This window comes from Salvelinus alpinus, chromosome 4 (assembly GCF_045679555.1).
Source record: "Salvelinus alpinus chromosome 4, SLU_Salpinus.1, whole genome shotgun sequence".
NCBI lineage: Eukaryota > Metazoa > Chordata > Actinopteri > Salmoniformes > Salmonidae > Salvelinus > Salvelinus alpinus.
Window position 1 is genome coordinate 67,346,278 of NC_092089.1, and position 18,611 is coordinate 67,364,888.

An 18,611-nucleotide genomic window follows, 5' to 3' on the forward strand; every position below is an offset into this window, starting at 1 on the left:
TAGTGATATTTTTGTACTAACTCTATATTGGGTGAAATGACTCCGCGTTTATCTCCATTTCTCAATTTCACAGCGGATTGCTCGATTTCCATTTAATCAAGATTAATTATTGTCCTCTCTCAAATACAAATGTTAATTACATGCGTGTAGCAATCCCCTAATTCAACAGCATGACAGAGCGAGGGTATTGTTTACCCAGTGTGGCTCCTTGGGGAGGTCTGCTCCATGCTTTATGAGTCTGCTTAGAGACATGATTAAGGACTTTTCTCCCAAGGCTCAGGGCTCTTAGGCCTAGAAACACACAACGGAACCCAAGGTTTGGCTTAAATCACGCAAGGATGCCATGGATGTCAATGGAAGATTTGCACAAACGTTTTGAGCTGTGCTTGCGCATAGTGTTATTAGGTTCAGTTTATACTCTGTAGCCTATGTAGGCTTATTGATCAGGTCCAAAATTATTGTAAACCTTGATAAAGATGCGCAAAGAAGACTATATAAAATACATAATACAAATGCTGAGCTATATTGTTATATTAATACAATTGCCCAGAGAAATAATAATAATTTTTCTCAAAAGAATAGGTATAACAATTATTGCCATCTGTGTTTTCAATACCTTTCAATACTTCACCTTGCGAGGATAAAGGCATCTTTTTCTAAAATGTTTTATGAGATTGTAGAACACACATTGAATCTTTCCAGATCCTTGATATCCTTCGTCTGCGCTTATGGACTGCCCTCTTTGAACCACAGGTTTTCAAGCGGGTTCAAGTCCGGAGACTGAGTTGGCCATTGCAAAATGTTGATTTTGTGGTTAGTTAACCATGTTTATATTTTTTATTTGTCTTTTTTGTGAATATGTACAGTACCAGTCAAAAGTTTGGACACACCTACTCATTCCAGGGTTTTTCATTTATTTTACTATTTTCTACATTGTAGAATAATAGTGAAGACATCAAAACTATGAAATAACACATATGGAATCATGTAGTAACCAAAAAAGTGTTAAACAAATCTAAATATATTTTATATTTCAGATTCTTCAAAGTAGCCTCCCTTTGCCTTGATGACAGCTTTTTACACTCTTGGCATTCTCTCAACCAGCATCATGAGGAATGCTTTTCCAACAGTCTTGAATGAGTTCCCACATTTGCTGAGCACTTGTCGACTGCTTTTCCTTCACTCTGCGGTCTAACTCATCCCAAACCATCTCAATCGGGTTGAGGTCGGGTGATTGTGGATGCCAGGTCACCTGATGCAACACACCATCACTTTCCTTCTTGGTCAAATAGCCCTTACACAGCCTGGAGGTGTGTTTTGGGTAATTGTCCTGTTGAAAAACAAATGATAGTCACACTAAGCGCAAACCAGATGGGATGGCGTATCGCTGCAGAATGCTGTGGTAGCCATGCTGGTTAAGTGTGCCTTGAAGCCAGCCGCAACAATGTGTCGGAGGAAACACCGTACAGCTGGTGGCCGTAGTCAGCGTGCATGCGTCCGGCCCGCCAAAATGAGTCGCTATAGCACGACCGGCCAAACCCTAACCCGGACGACGCTGGGCTAATTGTGCGTCGCCTCATGGGCTTCCCGGTCACGGCCGGCTGCGACACAGCACGGTCTCAAACCCGGATCTGTAGTGACACCTCTAGTACTGCAATGCAGTGCCTTAGACCGCTGCGCCACTCGGGAGGTCCCCAATTAACCATTTATTTGTGGATTGTGTGCTGTGGGTTATTGTCCACTTGCTGCCAAGTTTCAGCCTTCTGGCAGAGGCAACCAGGTATTCTGGCTAAAATGTCCTGTTTCTGGGTAATGTTCATGATCCCGTTTACCTTAACAAGGGCCCTAGGACCAGTGGAAGCAAAATAGCCCCATAACATCACAGATCCACCACCATATTTTACAGTAGGTATGGGGTTCTTTTCTGCCTATGCATCTTTGTTATGACGTGAAACCCACCACTGGTGTGCGTGGCCAAAGAGCTCTATCGGCCAATGAAAAGGATTGATATCGGCCAATGAAAAGGAATGAAGAGGAATTTGTTCTCTTGGTTATTTGGTTGTTTCTCTGTAGCAATCAACAGTGAGCCAGACTGACAGGAACACTTTCTGGTTTTCCAAATTAAAGATCTGCAGTGAAGGGCATTGCCTGTTGCGTTCCATAGCCAAAGAGCCATTAATCAAACTCATCAGCTCCTCTTTATCTCTCCCACAAAGACCTGACTCCCCTGGAGCCAGGAGCCCAAGCAGTAACAGCAGCTTTAACTAACTTTAGCTCCAGCTGCCTTTAATTCACAACAGCAAAGCTTTACCAAACACTTTATTCCAAAACCTCTGTTTTCAGGCCATCGGAGAGATCAAGTGCCTCTGAACTAACCTTCCTAACAGGAATGTATTGTAGTGTTGTATTACATAATAGGCTTGAATATATTAATATTAAAGTAGCTGGGTGAATAACATGTCCCTTTGGTTTCCTCTGTAGGTTTTGGTGGGAAAGCAGGCCATAATTATTCTATGATGTCTCCGCTCGCGTTAACCCCATTGCTCTGTGTGTGTTCTGACTTCAGGATGAGTTGGCATTAAGGGGGACAGGAAGGGCAGAGCAGTATAGGCCGCTCAGAGGAAGCCAGTAAATGCACCCAGAAAGCTTGATAGGCCACTGTATTCCCATTGTTAGAAAGCAGTTCCAAAGGCCTCCCATTGCGACCACACCATAGACTGGTGGGAGGTAAATGTTAGCCTCATACAATAACCATTAGTGATGTCTCAATGAGCTTTATATTATTATGTGCAGTGCATCAAATGATGCGGATAAGCTGTGTGATTTTCACACAGGCCGATACAGAGTTGGACAATGACAGGGAGCTGATGAGATAACGACACTGTAGCCATAGTAACTGTCTTGTAGTTCTCACATTCTAACGAGCTAGAATACATTTTCAGTTCTTCTTCTTCTTTTTCTCTGCCACTTCTTCTTTCTTTGAGGTTACATAAAGCTCTTTTTTCCCCAGACAAAATACTGCCATCGTTCATCTGACTACCTTTGTTGTAACAACATAGTGTTCAGGCTGTGGGCTCTTTCCAGTAAACTCTTCCATGGTGTATATGCATAATTATAAGCACTTGTCTACCCCTTCTCTCATGTGCTCTTAACAGTTTATATTCAGAGGCTTTGGCGTTTATTGTGTTGTCCTTCCTTCTGCCTAACAATAGTCTGGCATGAATACAGTCCTCTATGTTGCAAAGAGCAAAAACAGCTGTGTCTTCAACCCTGGAAACAGTGAATGTCATTTCAAAAGGCCTGGTTTGATGCTATGTCAAATTGTTGTTCTTAAATGTAACTTTGTGTCCATTCTTGCTGCCGACTCTCCCTGTGCTAAAGGGCAGAGTTTTGGGGAATGTAGCCACATGCCAAGTAGAGGGAGGAGGCATAGGGGGGGTCCTTTGTGAAAAATTCCAGAAATAATCTCCAAAGTCTCCAAATTGCCAGACTTTGAACTGAGTGTAACAGAAAGTCAGAGCATGTTAATGTGGTCTCAAAGACGTGCTGAGAATTAACATTGTCTGAATATTTTAATCTCTCCCTCCATCATTAGCACATCATTAGTGTATTGAAACACAGACCTAGATGCATGTAATAGAAACATATTACAATTTCTTTCTCTCTCCCACCCTTTTACCTTTATTTTCTCTCACCCTTTTCTTAAATCAACCCCATGCAGGTCCTTAAATTATGATGGAGTGTGATTTTTCATTGGGGTTACTGATGATTTCAAGTGATTGGTACTTAGTCATTCTTATGTGACTGCATATTGTTTTCTTATTTATTTCTTAAAATTTTTACCCCTTTTTTGTGGTATCCAATTGGTAGTTACAGTCTTGTCTCATCGCTGCAACTCCTGTACGAACTCGGGAGAGGCGAAGGTCGAGAGTCCTCCGAAACACAACCCAGCCAAGCTGCATTACTTCTTGACACAACACCTGCTTAACCCGGAAGCCAGTCGCCCTAATGTGTCGGAGGAAACACCGTACACCTGGCGACCGTGTCAGCGTGCATAGCGCCCAGCCTGCCACAGGAGTCGCTAGAGCATGATAGGACAGAGCCTGGACTTGAACCAGGATCTCTAGTGGCACAGCGAGACAGTACTTAGACCACTGTGCCACTCGGGAGGCCTCATCTTGTTTTCTTTCCCATTTTGTTTGTCCTGTCATGACTCACATAAATAATTACAGTAACAGTTTTTTCTGTGTGACTGCACTCGTTTCTTGTAATGAGAGGAAAACAGACACGGACGGCCCTGTTTTCTTGAACAGCTGTTCATACATCAGATTAGTATGAGTCTTAATTAGATTGAGTTTGTAAGGCAATGAGTCTGTTATGTCTTATGCTACCAGCAAAACACATTTGTCTTCTTCATGTCTTCTTTTCCAATTGTAGTTAGCTTCTATCATGATTAAAGCCTGAAGTTGTTTTTCTTCATCTGACCCAACTAGGAGAATTCTGTGTCCTTCACTCATGTTTCTGCTGTGTCTGCATCTCTGGTTCATGTATCCTCTTTAGTAACAGAACATATGTCACGGCTGTCGTTAAAATGAGACCAAGGCGCAGCGTGGTATGCGTACATTCTCTTTTAATGAATGAACACCGAACAAACAGACAAAATGAACAAACGAAACGTGAAGCTATACAAAATAGTGCTGACAGGCAGCTACACAGATCCCACAAACACAAATGAGGAAATGGCTACCTAAATATGATCCCCAATCAGAGACAACGATAAACAGCTTCCTCTGATTGGGAACCGGCCACCATAGAAATACAAAAACACCTAGATGACCCACCCAAGTCAATATCACGCCCCAAACCAACACAGAGAAAAAACAGCTTACTATGGTCAGGGCGTGACAGTACCCCCCCAAAGGTGTGGACTCCGACCGCAAAACCTGACTCAATTAGGGGAGGGTCCGGGTCGGCATCTATGATGGATGATGCAGGGCGTCGGGGCGGCTCCGGTGCGGGACGAAGTACCCACTCCGCTCGCAGATACGTCTTCCTCCATGGCGGCTCTGGTGCGGGGATCATCGCCGGAAGCTCCGGACCGTGGGTCGTCACTGGAGGCACCGGACCGTGGATCGTCACCAGAGGCTCCAGACTGAGAACCCTGGTGAAGGCTCTGGACTGCAGATCGTTGCTGGAGGCTCTGGACCGCCGACCGTTGCTGGAGGCTCTGGACCGCCGACCGTCGCTGGAGGCTTACTATGGTCAGGGCGTGACAACATACAGTAAAATTGCTCAGTAAGGTGTAGTACATTACACCACAACATGCAGTACATTGCAGTACAAGGTGCAGTACAAGGTGCAGTACATTACAGATGTGCTGCGCATACTGTGCCACTTATCCTACCGTCCATAACTGTTTGTCAGTTAACGGTGGACTGGGCAGCTAGATATTCTCGCCCATTTCATAATTCTTGGCTTGCTTTTTACTTAACAACAAGCTGTCACCCGGACTCCCGTCTCTCACAATCTCTATGGCCGGCTCAGCAAATAGGAAGTGACAAGGCTGACAGGCCTGCCAGTGAGGACGGGCGAGCAGAGAGCCAAATGTTACACCAGACCCTGTCACAATCCCTTTCTCTCCCCTTTAATGAGATTCCCAGCTTTCAAATTAGCCCAACTTCTGTGTGTGTGAGCCATTAAAAGCACTTCCTCTCTGATTAGGGCTGTTGGCAGCCGTTACTTTTTTTTCTGTGGGTGATGGTGTCCATCATTAGCACGTGTGCACCTGTGAATGGAGTCACTCTATAGTGTGCTACAACAGCCTCAACATTAAGCCTTCTTCTTCTTCTACGTCTGAGATGAATGGCGGTGTGCAAACCAGCTCTTTAGGTGCGTTACCACCATATGCCTTAACACCGCAGGGACCTTCCATAGAAAAGCAGAAGGAGTGCTAGGTCAGCGTTGGTGGGCTGAGGCTGTGAAATGGAAGTCTGATGTGCAGTGCTTGCTTTGTACAGTGTTGATGGAACATTTCACTTCGCAGCCTTTGTTGAGAAACTCATCTTAATTAGCCGGCATCTCAATTGGGGTTTGGCAAATGAGCTCTTTTCTGAAACAAGTGTTACCTCTCTCCACACGTGGCTGGCTCTTAGAAAGCAGCAGCCGATGCTTACATGCAGCTGAGGTGCATGCATTTCTTTATATTCATTTCATTTTAATTAAGTCTAAACATAGAGTGCTCTCCTGTTGTGGGAAAACAGTTATTTCAGATGAGAGGGAGTGCATTCATTTACTGGGTGACTTTTGAGTAGTTTCCACATTCCCAGAGAACCAATGGTTCTCACTTCAAAGCTTCTTTTCATCTGGTGCATTGTGATGTTTCAAAGAGTACGGCTTGTAATGCGAATATGTACACTTCAACAATGAGACTTAAGCCCACAAAATCAACTCCAAGGAGATTATAATTTTTTTGCCCGCACTACAGACGGCTTTATCGGTCTGCTAACCACAGGACTAGTGAAGTCCCAGTGCACTACTTGTTGATTATGATATTTAAAAAATTGTATTCAGATTTTTCAGGGGGTGCTGCAGCACCCTCAGCAGCCATACTTCCCACAGGTATGGTGCACCTTGTTCTCAGCCATAGCAGATTAGATATTGCCCTCAGTGTGACACATTGAACCCTAGAATTGGATTGCTTTTCTGCATTCCGTCGCTCCCAGATTCCAACACTCAGTTCCACCACGTCAGTGTTTCACTCAGTGCTCATTTGAATGTGCACAAGCCGGTGCACTGTAACTCGTTTCCTCAGGAAGCAATCTGCATTTTAATTAAGAAAGGCACTTTAATCCACCAAATTAATTACTTTTCCACTTGTACTTGAGCAGCGCATTTTAAATATCCCAAACTAACAAATATGATTTTTTTTCTTTTTTTTTTTTTCTTCTTCTCCACTGCATTTCAATTTGATATCAAGGAATCACATCATCAAATTACTCTCAGTAAATAATTGTACAAGAATTGTACATGTCGTGAAGGAGGAAGTGCATTTTAATCATACAAGAATCCTGGAGGAGGAACAACCTTTCCTCTTTGATATAACATAAAACTTGAGCTGTCGTCTAATCCCTAACAGACAAAGTTTCATCAGACGGGTGCGTTTATTGCTGCGCCGCCTCATCCTCCTCAGCCTTCTTAATTTTTGAAGCTTAGATCTCCACAGCTTGACAGCAATGAGACTCATGACGGCTCACTTCATTAGTCATAAATATAATTGAACGGAAGACTACATGAATCTCCCCAGGCCCACACACTGACAGTTGCATAAGCACCCAGTGTTATACTACCGAGTGTATGGCGTCACTATAAATCAAAATCTCCAAGTAGAAAAGGAGAATACTTGCATGTAGGCACACACATGGACTATAACGTCACGGGCTATGACACACTCACACACACTCATTGACTCTCCCTCACACATTGCATTCCATATCAATAGCAACATCATTAAGCTGTGTATTGTGCTGTGGTTCTTCACTGTGTGATATGCATGTGAGCCTTTGTTGTAAAAATGTAATGCGTATGGGGATATTGTGATGATCGCTATCATGTGTCGTGGAGCTTACTGAGGCTCTTTTCCATTTGGTTCATATGGTGATGTTGAGTCATTATGAGATAGACCTCAATACCTTAACAGAGTGAATGCATAGATCACATATTTCATCGCCGTTGGGATAGAGCTCAATATCTTTACAGAGTGAATGCATGAATCTCTTATTGGAGTCCATTGGGACTTAGCCTATACCAGTGAGAGTCACAGTATTAGCTCAGCCTTCTAAACCTAACATGGCTTTTTTTAGGGTGCCTAGAGTGGAGGAGGGAGGCCAGAGGGGCTCTTCAATGGAGAGACTATCCACACTGTGGGCCTTTGTGGAGCTCGGTCAAAATCAAGGGCCCTCCAGCACCTCCCGATCCCTGTACCGTAAAACTTCAATTAATAGCCCAGGCATTTACACTGAACAAAAATATAAATGCAACATGCAACAATTTCAAAGACGTTACTGAGTTACAGTTCATATAAGGAAATCAGTCAATTGAAATAAATTCATTAGGCCCTAATCAATGGATTTCACCTGACTGGGAATACAGATATGCATCTGTTGGTCACAGATACATAAAAAAAGGTAGGGGTGTGGATCAGAAAACCAGTCACTATCTGGTTTGATCACCATTTGCCTCATGCAGTGTGGCACATCTCCTTCGCATAGAGTTGAACAGGCTGTTAATTGTGGCCTGTGGAAGGGTGTCCCACTCCTCTTCCATGGCTGTGGGAAGTTGCTGGATATTGGCGGGACTTGGAACACGCTGTCATACACGTCGATCCAGAGCATCCCAGGTATTCTCAATGGGTGAGATGTCTGGTGAGTATGCAGGCCATGGAAGAACTGGGTCATTTTCAGCTTACAGGAATTGTATACACATTTCTGCAACATGGGGCCATGCATTATCATGCTGAAAGATAAGGTAATGGGGGAGGATGAATGGCATGACAATGGGCCTCAGGATCTCATCACGGAATCTCTGTGCATTCAAATTGTCATCGATAAAATGCAATTGTGTTCGTTGTCCGTAGCTAATGCCTGCCCATACCATAACCCCACCGCCACCATGGGGCACTCTGTTCACAATGATGAAATCAACAAACCACAAGCCCACACGACGTCCAATTTGCCGGTACAGTTGAAACCGGGATTCATCCTTGAAGACCACATTTCTCCAACGTTCCAGTGGCCATCGAAGATGAGCATTTGCTCACTGAAGCCGGTTATGATGGCAAATGGCAGTCAGGTCAAGACCCTGGTGAGCACGCAGATGAGCTTCCCTGACTGAGGTGGTTTCTGACAGTTTGTGCAGACATTCTTCGGTTGTGCAAACCCACAGTTTCCTCAGCTGTCCGGGTGGTTGGTCCCAGACAATCTTGCAGGTGAAAAAGCCGGGTGTGGAGGTCCTGGGCTGGCATGGTTATACGTGGTCTGCAGTTGTGAGCCCAGTTGGACGTACTGCCAAATTCTCTAAAACGACATTGAAGGTGGCTTATGGTAGAGAAATTAACATTACATTCTCTGGCAACAGCTCTGGTGGACATTCCTGCAGTCAGCATGCCAATTGCACACTCCCTCAAAACTTGAGACATCTGTGGTATTGTGTTTTGGCCTCTTATTTTCCCCAGCACAAGGTGCACCTCTGTAATGATCATGCTGTTTAATCAGCTTCTTGATATGCCACACCTGTCAGGTGGATGGATTATTTTGGCAAAGGAGAAGTGCTCAAAAACAGGGATGTAAAGACATTTGTGCACAGAATTTGAGAGAAATACATTTTTTGTGCGTCTGGAAAATTTCTGGGATATTTTATTTCAGGCCAGGAAACATGGGACCAACACTACATGTTGCATTTATATTTTTGTTCAGTGAATTTGCTTAAATCACTGAACACAACAGGCACTTATTAGAGACAGGCTTCTGGTTGAGCCAGGCGTCTATTTCCTTAATGCCACAGCTTTTGCTTATTTGCATAGTTAATTGTTTAATTCCAGCATTCACTTCCAGCTAGTTTCTTAATTTACTAATGGGTGCCATTTACACACTGTGTCACATTTCTTTTGTGTTAATATGCCTCTATTTAAAAAAAAAAGTAAAATAACTTTTCCTTGACAATGGAAGACCATGGTACTTGCCTACAGAGCAACAAGAGGAACTGCTCCTCCCTACCTTCAGGCTAACCACATCCCAACCTGAGGACTCTGTTCTGTCATCTCTTGTCTCTTGGTCCGCTACGAGAGGGCAGCTCCTGCTCAGCCCAGTTCAAGCTCTTCTTTGACCTGGCAACCCAATGGAGGAACCAGCTTCCCCCTGAAGCTAGGACAACAGAGTCCCTTCACATCTTCTGAAAACATCTGAAACCCTACCTCTTCAAAGAGTATCTTAAGTAGTAGCTATATATTTGATTTTTAATACATTCTAAGGCTGCATGATGGGACTTTAAAACTTCTTCAGGATTGGTGGGTCCCCTGCGGGACGGTTGAGCTAACGTAGGCTAATGCGATTAGCATGAGGTTGTATGTAACAAAAACATTTCCCAGGACATAGACATATCTGATATTGGCGAAAGCTTAAATTCTTGTTAATCAAACTGCACTGTCCAATTTACAGTAGCTATTACAGTGAAAGAATACCATGCTATTGTTTGAGAAGAGTGCACAGTTTTGAACATTAAATGTTATTAATAAACAAATTAGGCACATTTGGGCAGTCTAGATACAACATTTTTAACAAAAATGCAATGGTTCATTGGATCAGTCTGAAACTTTGCACATACACTGCTGCCATCTAGTGGCCAAATTCTAATGGCCAAAAGCTAATAATACATTATGGCCTTTTTCTTGCCTTTCAAAGATGATGGTACAAAAAGAAAATACAAAAAAACGGTTGGTTTTTTCTTTGTATTCTCTTTTACCAGATCTAATGTGTTATATTCTCCTACATTCCTTTCACATTTCCTCAAACTTCAAAAGTGTTTCGTTTCAAATGGTACCAAGAATATGCATATCCTTGCTTTAGGGCCTGAGCTACAGTCAGTTAGATTTGGGTATGTCATTTTAGGCGAAAATTTTAAAAAAAGGGGCCGATCCTTAAGAGTTTTTTTAATGGTGATTTGAAAAAAGTCACAAGTTGCGTACACTTCATCAGACTCTCCTTCACAATTTGACAAGCACTTGATAATATTCTCATCAGGCCTCAAATTTCCCAGCGGCATCACCCTTGTGTGGCTGTAATTCCCTCTAAAAAAAATCCAAGCCTTTTGCGGCCAAAGTGGCCGTTGTGCCCTTGGGCTTATTAAAATAATGATAATTTTCTTCTCCCGGCTGCGGTGCTCCGAAGCACCTCTAATTAATTTGACTCGCTCAGCCAATGCCTGTCACGTGATTGTGTCCATCTTACAGACATTTCAGCTAAGAAGTAGGCTACAAGTGAAGACAGACAGATCGGGAATGGAACTGCGCTCGTTGTTATCGAATTCCGAGGCGCATATTGAAGATATTAGAACTGTCTACATTTAGTCTACTTTTCGTCAGCCAACAAGATGAGTGGGCCTAATGAACAGCAAAGCACTAGCCTATCCCAATCCCCCATAGTACAAAAGTTGACCTATGCTATTGGTCAACTTGTCCTTCTGTGCAATAAATAAATATTGCAAACATACTCTGGGACAGTTGTGGGATGCAATAGATCGCAAATTATTACAACCACTCGCATCAAAAAAACTTTTAAAAGCAATCAGATCAGAACGTTTCGCTTAAAATGTTGATCAACTATTAGGCTATTTATAAGCACAGCAATGTGCACACAGCAGTAGGCTATAAGCGTGAATGTTCCAAAATGCAATCAATTAGCTGAAAACACTGTTCTCGAAAGTGAAAACAAATGTGATTATGCATGTAAAGCTTATTAAAAAAGTACATTTTTATGGTGAAAATGATCTTCCCCAAACTTGAAACTCACGTGCAGCCTGTAAGGCTGTACACCAGTTATAAAGCTGATTAATGTGCTTAGTTAATGTGCTTAATTTATTTAAAGGCATGTGCTGTTCCTTGCCATAATGCACAAACTGGGCATCATTCACAAGTGATAATACATGATCCACAAGTGATAGGCTAATATTGTCACCCATCAGATATTCTTAATTTTAATGTTGTCTTTACATATACTAAATAATATGAGTGAAATTAGTTTTGATTTGGAATGGACCATTATCATGCATAGGGGGAAAAATGTGTTATCTATGCACTTAATTAGCGAATGGAAGATGCTTTTCCCGTGGTTCATTTTCATGCCAGCCAGGTAAGCTATAGGCCTACTCCTGTTGTAAAGCGAAGCAATGTCCTTGATATTAGGAAAGTTGATAAATAGTAGGCTTAGCCTATAGAAAGCTGATGGGATCCTCCTCTTTTTAGTAGAGTCCATCAAAACTCTGTTTTCTCACGCAATTGCATAGCCTATAGAAATGTTGCGCAACATGAGCTCATGGGCTCTCATGAAGTGTTTGATTCGATTTTCAATGACATTGATGTAAGAGTGATTAGAGGGACAATAGAGTGCTGAGTACAAGGCAGTTAGCAAGTTTGGTAAGCTACTAATGACCATCAGCAGCATCAGAGTTTGGAGAAGACTAATTATTGTGACTAAACGGTCAGGTGGAATTTGACTGCCATCATGACTCATGGCTGCCGGTGTGGCGGTAATAGGGTCACTGTAACAGGCATAGTCCCACCTAGCCATCTTAAGCTGAATGCACTAACTGTAAAGGGTAGTTTATACATGGTCTAACGACATGTCTGTAGACAATAAGAATGCGACAAGTGTCGCTGGTCAAAACAGCACTTAATTTATACTCCATTGGAATGTCTGTAGATGCCACTGGTCGGATTCCTTGTTGCACAAACATGAAAAAAGTTCCTGGCTCTGCAATGGTCGCAACATCTGTTGTCGTGGTTACTGCTACAGAAACAAGCAAATCCATCAGTGACAAGACGGCGCAGGAGTTAAAAAATTCTCAGCTAGAATGACCTACTTTTATTTCGTCACACTCACAACCGTAAGCTATTTTACCTTGTAAATAATGTTGTTGTGGTGGGTTTATTTTCCTGTAATAGTAAATAAAAAGTAGCTAAAGTGAAGATGTTGTCAGCTATACTCTGGTCATTATTTGAACTGGCTAACAAGCTAGCAATAAACCAAAACATTGTTTAGAACGTTTATTTTAGTTGCCTGGCTTGCTAGGTTTACATTTACTGAATTCATTTTTTAATGGATGGGCTTATTGGGGTTTAAATAGAGCAAATATGCTATTGGGAGAACCGGGTTGCTGATGTCATGCAGAGGCTGTTTTGTGTTTATACTTTTTCATAACGACAACGACAAGTTTGATGTCGGACGACAATAGAATGTTCATGATGTCACTACGAAAACTGTCTACAGACTAGAGGTCGACCGATTATGATTTTTCAACGCCGATACCGATTATTGTAGGACCAAAAAAAGCCGATACCGATTAATCGGCCCGATTTTTATATATATTTGTGATAATGACAATTACAACAATACTGAATGAGCAATGAAAACTTTTATTTTTACTTAATATAATACATAAATAAAATCTGTTTAGTCTCAAATCAATAATGAAACATGTTCAATTTGGTTTAAATAATGCAAAAACAGTTTTGGATAAGAAAGTAAAAGTGCAATATGTGCCATGTAAAAAAGCTAAAGTTTAAGTTCCTTGCTCAGAATATATGAAAGCTGGTGGTTCCTTTTAACATGAGTGTTCAATATTCCCAGTTAAGAAGTTTTAGGTTGTAGTTATTATAGGAATTATAGGACTATTTCTCTCTACCATTTGTATTTCATATACCTTTGGCTATTGAATGTTCTTATAGGCACTATAGTATTGCCAGCCTAATCTCGGGAGTTGATGGGCTTGAAGTCATTAACAGCGCAATGCTTGAAGCACAGCGAAGAGCTGCTGGCAAACGCAGGAAAGTGCTGTTTGAATGCTTACGAGCCTGCTGCTGCTTACCACCAGTCAGACTGCTCTATCAAATCATAGACTTAATCATAATAAACACACAGAAATATGAGCCTTTGGTTGTTAATATGGTCAAATACGGAAACTATCATTTCGAAAACAAAACTAAATTTTTTCAGTGAAATACCGAACCGTTACGTATTTTATTGAAAGGGTGGCATCCCTAAGTCTATATATTGCTGTTACATTGCACAACGTTCAATGTTATGTCATAATTATGTAAAATACTGGCAAATTAATTATGGTCTTTGTTAGGAAGAAATGGTCTTCACACAGTTTGCTACGCGGCCAAACTGCTGCATATACCCTGACTCTGCTTGGACTGAATGTAAGAGAAGTGACACAATTTCCCTAGTTAATATTGCCTGCTAACAAGCATTTATTTTAATTAAATATGCAGGTTTAAAAATATATACTTCTTTGTATTGATTTTATAAGTTTAATGCTAGCTAGCAACTTACCTTGGCTCCTTGAAGCCACAAGGTCCTTTTGATGCTGCACTCGTGTAACAGGTGGTCAGCCTGCCACGCAGTCTCCTCGTGGATTGCAATGTAATCGGCGTCCACAAAGGCCGATTACTGATTGTTATGAAAACTTGAAATCGGCCATGCAGTAGCTGGCTAATTAATGAGAGCAGACCACTGCAGGACTAAGCACACTCCTTACATCCTGACAACACCCCCAAGTATAATAGAATAAACGATAACGGGGTGCCCCTGCCTATAACGGGGTACCCCTGCCTGTGGGGGATGCACACTCTGCCTGCATGACCTGTCTTGGGTTAGATCACGTACAGACAGCGGTTAGAGAACCCAATGGTTGTTTAGCCTGCGCCGCCTTTGGCGAACGCATGCGCTTAGCACGCCTGGAGGGGATGAAGGCCACAGTACTGTCCTCCCTATCTGATGACCATATTCCCCCCTCTGGGGGATGCATCGTCCCCTCAGCATGATACTACCACCACCATGCTTCACCGTAGGGATGGTGCCAGGTTTCCTCCAGACGTGACGCTTGGCATTCATGCCAAAGAGTGCAATCATGGTTTCATCAGACCAGACAATCTTGTTTTTCATGGTATGAGAGTCCTTTAGGTACCTTTTGCCAAACTCCAAGCGGGCTGTCATGTGTCAGCCTTTTTTACTGAGGAGTGGCTTCCGTCTGGCCACTCTATCATAAAGGACGGATTGTTGGAGTGCTGCAGAGATGGTTGCCCTTCTGGAAGATTCTCCCATCTCCACAGAGTAACTTTGTCAGCCTGACAATTGGGTTCTTGGTCACCTCCCTGACCAAGATCCTTCCCCTGATTGCTCAGTTTGGCTGGCAGCCAGCTCTAGGAAGAGTCTTGGTGGTTCCAAAATTCTTCCATTTAAGAATGATGGAGGCCATCCTCCCGAGTGGCACAGTGTTCTAAGGCACTGTATTGTAGTGTTATGGCGTCACCACAGCCTGGGGTTCATTACCGGAGTCCCATAGGGCGGTGCACAATTGGCCCAGTGTCGTCCGGGTTAAAGGAGGGTTTGGCAGCGGGGGCTTTACTTGGCTCATTGCGCTCTAGTGACTCCTTGTGGCGGGCCAGGCGCATGCAGGCTGGGGAGTTGCAGCGATGAGACAAGATCGTAATCACCAAATTGGGAAGAAAAAGGAAGTAAAAATTACAACAACAAAAAAGAATGATCGAAGCCACTGTGTTCTTTGGGACCTTCAGTGCTGCAGAAATGTTTTGGTACCCTTCCGCAGATCTGTGCCTCGACACAATCCTGTCTCGGCGTAATTCCTTTGACCTCATGGCTTGGCTTTTGCTCTGACATGCACTGTCAACTGTGTTACCTTATATGGGTGTGTATCTTGTCCAATCAATTTAATTGACATCCCAAGGATGATCAATGGAAACAGGAGGCACCTGAGCTCAATTTAGAGTATTATAGCAAAGGGTCTGAATACTTATGTAAAAAAGGTATTTCTGTATTTTTTTTTATTATTTTTTTACATTTGCAAACAATTCTAAAAACATGTTTTTCGCTTTGTCATTATGGAGTATTGTGGGTAGATTGATTAGGGAAAAAATTTTAAAATCCATTTTAGCATAAGGCTGTAATATTACAAAATTTGGAAAAAGGGAAGGGGTCTGAATACTTTTTGAATGCACTGTACGTAACCTTCGTTCAGCCATTCCTATAGGGAAAATGAATCGGGAAAGAATAGGGTTTTGGAATAAGCGCCAAAAATAAAGGCTGAGGTTAACACAAGCGAAGGAGATGTATACCTTTTGTTCTATGAGATAATATCAGTTAACATGAACTTTATGAATTATGAAGCCTTTATGTTTGTTTTGTTTGTTTGTTTGCTTTTTCTGATTACATAAATGCTTCAAAATTCACAAAAAAATACATTAGCTGATGAAGATTGTCTCATACAACAAAACGTATAAGATCTCCTGAACCTGTGTTTACCACAGACCTTTTTTTTGGCCTTCATCCTCCATAGGCTTTGTCCAACGAACCATGGCGGAGTTAGTGATGAGTTAGTGCCTACAAAAAGACGACACTACTATTGCTCTCTATGGCTAGCAGTTTCTTCCTGGCGATAAAAATGTCTGATTGCCGTAATATTTTTTTGTCATTACTGAATTATTTAATGCATCAAATCAAACATTAAACCTTGAAAACAATTTATGGTAATTCATGGTGACCTCGTAAACAATTAATTTAGATCCAGCGTTTATTTGAAACAGGCATTTATTTGTTGAAATGTGTGCCCTTGCCTGGCTATTAAAAGGTACAGGCAGCTATTTGAGACTCAGCGTTTAATTGAAGTTTTATGGTATGTCACCTCTGAAGTCAGCACCTGTGGGGAGAGGGCAGGGGCCAGGCAAAGGACACACACACACACACACACACACACACACACACACACACACACACACACACACACACACACACACACACACACACACACACACACACACACACACACACACACACACACACACACACACACACACACACACACACACATCATGTAGTCAGTGGAAGTTTGACTGTTGCCCCTCAAGCACTTCATGGAGCTTAGCTCACAGACGCATGAATAAAACATGAGCAATTGTTCACCTGATGTGAACGACGCATCGGGAAGAGCGCAGGGCTAGAGTGCTCCAATAACATACTGTATCTGCTCCTGTGCCTTCTACACTGGATAATGACTGCTCATGCTAATGAGGGTCTAATTTCAAAACGCTGAGCTCTTTAGAAACCAACGCAGCAAGGGCAGAGCACCCATAAACTAGTATGTTGTGTGGTATGTTTGAGCAACGAGGAAAGTTACAAAAGACTGTTTGTCATTGAAAGTATAATAGTGTTGGAAGGATAATGATGTGAGACTGGAGGTCAAAATCATTCGGTGGAAGAGGGGGAGGCCGGGAAGGGGGGGGGGTCGGTGAATTTAAACGCTTCCTTTCTCCTGTCTGCTTTTCTCGGTGGTCCACATCACGTCTGTGTTCCTCTGGAGAGAAGGACCAGTCAGAGCTGGGAGGGCTGCTGCCACTTTCAGGGGGAATATCTCCATTTTGACAGGTTGTTGCCACAGCCAGGTCACCCGTGATACAAGTCAGTAGTTGACGTCCATCCATGTCTGAGGAGGTCGGGAGATGACGTGGAAAGCAGACACTAGGGGCAACAGTAAGCGCTGTTACCTTCAAGTAGGTTTCGGTTTCATTAGGGCATGGTGGATGGGTGTAAGCATCTGCCTCTGGATCATAAGGTTGCAAGTTTGAATCCAGTGATAGAAAGTTGTTTTTAATCATTTAGTTTTAAGCCTATCCCAAACCTTAACCCTTACCTTAACTATTCGGAGTTAATGCCCAACCTTAACATTTTGGAGTTAATACCTAAACATAACCCTAACCTGAATAATTCAGAGTTAATGCCTAAGCTTAACCCTAACCGTAACAATTCAGAGTTAACGTAACCTTCAACACTTCAGAATCTGATGTTTGGAACAACTTAAAAATGGGACTTTTGAGAAACATGGATGAACGTTTCATTCTGACATGAGACTGTGAGAGCTAGTTTGTGGCCCCTACTGTACGTGTGTGTGCACATGGACATGCAGTGGGCGTGCGTGTGTGCATTCGTGTGTGTGTGTGTGTTGTGTCAGCCTTTGCGAGCCTGTCACGGGAGCTCCTTCACTCACTCCAGTAGTGTGTGACAGTTGCAGCTGTGAGGTTGGGGGGGGATGGCTTGACTCTCATCTCTCTCCTATTTCTCTCTCTTCTCTTTCTCTCCCCTCTCTCACACTCTCTTTCTCCTATGCTCTCTCTTTCCTCTGTCCTGCGTGAGCGTGAGCAAACTCTAGGGCTGCTGGGTTTTTCCTGGCGGCTCGGTCAGCTCAAACTGGTGGCCATTGGGGGGATATGGGATATGGGGCAGTGGAGCATGGAGATAGAGGCACCACTAACCCCCATCAGGCAGCTGCTACAGGAGGAGGCTCCAACTCAATTCTCTGTGAATAGATAGACATGTGACACACACACACACACACACACACACACACACACACACACACACACACACACACACACACACACACACACACACACACACACACACACACACACACACACACACACACACACACACACACACACACACACACACACACGCACGCAAGCACGCACACACACACAAACTGGACCCCCCACACAAACTGGATGCCCATTCTCTATCTAAGTCTGTGTTGGCCTGGTATTTAGTTGTTCTAGCCAAGGTTGTGTTATAAGGCTGTGTTAGGCTGTGACATAACAAAATTCGCAGCCACAGAGTCTTAAGCCGTGTCCCGGTGGATACTGCCTGTGGTGCGTGGCAGATCTATTCAGGGTGTCACTCTGTGTACCGTTGCATCGTGGTCATTTCAGTACAGTGATTCCTAGATGGGGGATCAGGACTCATCATTGGTTTAAGACTGGACTATGG

At 43.0% G+C, this 18,611-nt stretch overlaps 1 protein-coding gene across 1 annotated transcript in view; it reads left to right on the forward strand.

Moving 5' to 3' along the window:
• Nucleotides 1-18,611, forward strand: part of LOC139574227 (dystrophin-related protein 2-like) — a 189,233-nt gene that overhangs the window by 68,660 nt on the left and 101,962 nt on the right. The gene's annotated exons all lie outside the window — the stretch shown is intronic.